At 43.7% G+C, this 4,473-nt stretch overlaps 1 long non-coding RNA gene across 1 annotated transcript; it reads right to left on the reverse strand.

Annotated features, from left to right (window-relative positions):
• Positions 1 to 323: 323 nt before the first annotated feature.
• On the reverse strand, positions 324 to 2,611 carry LOC125907492 (uncharacterized). Its single transcript, XR_007452710.1, has 3 exons — positions 2,346 to 2,611; positions 538 to 2,270; positions 324 to 467 (listed from the first exon to the last, which is right to left on the reverse strand). It is a non-coding gene; the product is annotated as an uncharacterized LOC125907492 (long non-coding RNA).
• Between the last annotated feature and the right edge of the window lie 1,862 nt (positions 2,612 to 4,473).

The following is a 4,473-nucleotide window of genomic DNA, read 5'->3' on the forward strand; positions in this document are numbered from 1 at the left end:
GAAAGAAAGGGTGGGAGCGAGGATTAACCAAAAATGCGGCATTGAGAATGAGGGGAGGTGTGCTCAGCGCTCACGCTGGGTCACTCAGGATGCTTGAAATAAAATGTTAACAAGCATCGATTTCAAGCATGCATGTCGCGCGACATTTTGCCAAGCGGGCAATTCTGTCTTCTCTTCTTCCCTCTTCACACCGCGCTGGAGCCCGTTTGGTGGTGCGCGTGTTCAGCCTGCCTGGTTCGGGGAAGATGTCATCAAATTTGGCGCGCCTCAACCGCGGTGTTGTATGAAAGCTGTTGATGAAAATACACAATTAATAGACTTACTTGGTTAAAAAGATTACGCTTGATTTAAAGATGTGACAAACTTACCTTTGTGCTTGAGGATCAATTGAACATGTGCCTGTGCACACAGTGTCGTAATTTGAAGAGGTTTTGGGAACAGCTAGCGGTAGCAGCACACATCTGAAACTTGTGAAGTGCAATGTTTTCATTAGAATAAATGTCACGTAACACTAGACACTTAGAAAAGGACACTTACCGAAACAATTAGATGATAACAATTCGTCCTCCGATAAAGCAGAAAGAACACCGCGGATGATCCAGTACGGAAAAGTGTTTTACGCAGGAAAAATAGTTCACGCAGCACACAAACACACACTCTCACGTTCACGGTTCAGAGCACACTGAAGTCGCTGAAGTCTTGTATGGAAAAGAGCAAACACCCAGATGAGTGCGATGGAAGAAAATGACTTGTGTTCAACAGGGATGGGTAGAATCAAACATACGAAGTGTGCAGGAGATTTTGCTTCGTGTGGCAAGAGAGAATTGACTAACACCCTGATGAGCGAGAACGCAACAAACGTTGTGGAATGTAGAAACGGGATAGGAATAGTGAGCGAAGGCAGTTTGTGGACATGAGGGGGTTGAAACTGGGAGAAAAAAGCTTCGGTTGCTACTTGGGATTTTAACTGCTTTGAGTGGGCGCTTTAGCTAAGTAAAATCCCGGAAATACAGTACGCGGATTATGCTCGTGTGCATATGGGAGCCGAGCTAAACACGTCGCTAAAATTTTTAGTCGCACCAAAACAACCACAAGAAGTGCCATATTCGGAAAAGCGGAAAATTCTAGTAGCTCATTGGGACCAGAAAAAGAATAAATTCGTAGAAAGTATTAAATTTCGAACCATCGTGCAACAACGAGATGAATCGATTGCACAGTACGTACTCCGCCCCGGTACCAAAATCCATGCGACTTTTCGCTAACGGATTGATTAAATGGCGCCCGATTAGACGATCCGATAGAAGCACTTTTCAGGCTTAACGGATTGAGCGAGATACACCGTCGCGGCGACACGATACATGTTGCATACATGTGTACTACATTTTAAGAGCCCCCCTCGCTTTCTTTCGGATTGCAATGAGTTCAGACACACTTAAAACTTCGTTTAACATATTTCATATTCGTTTTTTTTATTTTCACTTTCTTTTCTGAAGTACATTCTTTCATACACACATCCTCCCCCAGGTATTTTTCGAAGAAACTAAAAAAAAAAACTAACGCACACAACTAGATCCGCGAGAGAGTGCGAATCGGCAAAGAAAAAAAAAACATACACACACACACACACACACACACACACACACTAACACCTCCTCCTCCCCTTGGTGTTTTTCGCAAAGTGATCCCGTAGAACGTGAACGCAAAAACACACACACAAAGCACGCAGGCAAGCACACACACACCTCACTCCTCCCCCCCCCCCCACGTGTTTTCGCAAGGTGATTCCGTAGAAGATCGCCAAACAGCAAAAGCACACATACACACACATACACAGCCACGCACGCATGCAAGCACACATACACACACATACACAGCCATGCACGTATGCAAGCACACATACACACACATACACAGCCATGCACGCATGCAAGCACACATACACACACATACACAGCCACGCACGCATGCAAGCACACACACACATACACACACCTACCCCTCCCCCTCTCTTGGTGTTTTTCGCAAGGTGATCCCCGTAGGATCTCGTTATGCGAAGCGGCAAAAACACACACAGCCACGCACGCAGGCATGCACACACATACACACACATAGACGCGCGCGCGCACGCACGCACGAACGCACGAGGGAGCGTAAAGGTTCTATACGTTGCCGGTCTCCCCCTCCCGTGTTCTCGTTCTCCGAGAAGGCTGATGTGTGCACGTTTGTGCGTGTACCTTTGCCGTCCTGTAAGCTGGAGGATTAGTTCAGCGCTGTTGAAGAAATGAAAGTTAAGAATAAGATTACTCACTCTTTTTTCGTATGCTTTGTGTGTTATCATAACTTACCTTATTGCAAACAAAATCCGGAATGAATCTCCTCGTTTCGAATATTCCGCATTCGATCACATCCTCGGCGATGCTCGACACCATCAGTGGATGAAAGCAGGAAAAGAAACAAAGAAAAGCATCAGTCACCATCAACATCACTTTACTCTCACACTTTTGCATCGGTCTATGAGTCTTACCTTTTCAATTTCACCAAAACAAACAGGGATTGAACCAAATCCAGAACACCAAAATCACACACGATTTCTGGAGCAAACCGACACATCCTTCCCCTCCAATTGTTTGCCACAGACTGACGTGTGTGTGAGCAGCAATGTTCTTGAAGCGGTCAGCAACGGTAAAGCACACACAAGAAGAAGCGAGACGGCTATACGAGTAGCGAATTACGCCGCCGCACACACAGCGCGCGTCATAATTTTATGCGCGAAAATCTTGAAATTTAAGTTATTCATGACAAATTGTATCGACATTTTCATACTCTGACGAACTTTGACGAAAGATATGTAAAAACTTAATGTAGTGCATTTAAATTTAGAGCAATATCATTAGCAGAACATAACATTTTGATATTTGTTTGTAAATTCAGATCCTAAGAGCTACTACTTTTTTGAACAATAAGTGTAGAAACACAAATTTTGTCTGAGTCCAGAACAGCAACAGGGAAGATGTCGTACCCTGAGTGTGGAGATGTGTGTGTGTATGTGGTGAACGTTGCCGCGACAAGCGTGCTTTAGGATACATCGCGTGTAGGAGGGGGTAAAATCGTTTGGCTCATTGAAAATACAGGCAAAGTTGGCGCGAAGAAAACGCAACACTGCGGATTGTATGGAAAATGTTGCGCGTTCAATCCGATTGCCATGCGATTGTCCTGGGGGCGGTTAAAGCAAGGTTCAGCATATTCCCGCTTGGCAAAATGTCGCGCGACATGCATGCTTGAAATCGATGCTTGTTACCCGCTTGGCAAAATGTCGCGCGACATGCATGCTTGAAATCGATGCTTGTTAACATTTTATTTCAAGCATCGTGAGTGTCCCAGCATGAGCGCTGAGCGCACCTCCCCTCATTCTCAATGCCGCGTTTTTGGTTAATCCTCGCTCCCACCCTTTCTTTCCTTCTCCTCAACGAACCCACCATTCCCGCGAGCGTAGACCGATCAAAAAATTCCAGGAAATTCCGACAGTAAGTGTGCAGTTTTTTATTCACAGTACTGTTTGGCAAAATATCAATTCTTGATGGCGCGTACTGGCGATCAAATCGTTAGCTGCTTGCTCCACCGATGGCGCGTGCTGTTGGAAGAAAAACACTTGTTGTTTGATGCGTTTTCCTGAGGAATGAAAGATGTATCTAGCATTAGAATGGTGAACAAAACTAGGACTATTTAAAACTTACCGATCACGAAGATATTTGAAGTTAAACGGCGACTCTGTAAGCCCGATTCACCTTCTTTGATCGGTTATCAGGTGCTTTGGTAATGAAATAGCTAGGTGTGATGGCAAATAATAGAAGAATAAACAAACATTAAAAGCAATACGATTGTTAAAACACAAACATCATTTGAAATATTCTTCTTCTTATGCATGCACTTACCTGTAGATCATGTAACAAAACAAACTGCAGTTACGCCTGCGTTTACATCTTTCACGATTTACTTAACCACTTTTCTATAAACATTTTATAATTTTCACTGCATCTTCCGGCACCGATCCTTCCCAAATGAAATTTGCATTCGTTCTGGCAATGAGTTTCGAACGATCACAACACAGCGCGAGAGTGAAGAACACAAAGTAAATGGCACTATGTACAAGTGTTGATCATTTGATCAAAATAGAGTATAATGGAATTCATTTTACTTCAAATGAATTTAATTTATTCTGATTTACATTTCAATTATTGTTATCAGCCTAGTTGTTAATGTTTAAAATTTTGATGAAGTGAAAACATCTTTACCAGATAAATGAAACGACAAACGACGCATTTTGACCATATCGAATTATGATCGTCTTTACACATAGTGTCATCTCTGGCGCTTCAGGGTCTCACGCTCAGAGCAAAAATTCTCGCAAATTCGCAACGGTGGGAGCGTTCAGCTGTGGAGGGCTGGAGGAGTGCGAGTGTGTGTCTCATGCAC

Source organism: Anopheles coluzzii, chromosome 3 (assembly GCF_943734685.1).
Source record: "Anopheles coluzzii chromosome 3, AcolN3, whole genome shotgun sequence".
NCBI classification, from domain to species: Eukaryota; Metazoa; Arthropoda; class Insecta; order Diptera; family Culicidae; genus Anopheles; species Anopheles coluzzii.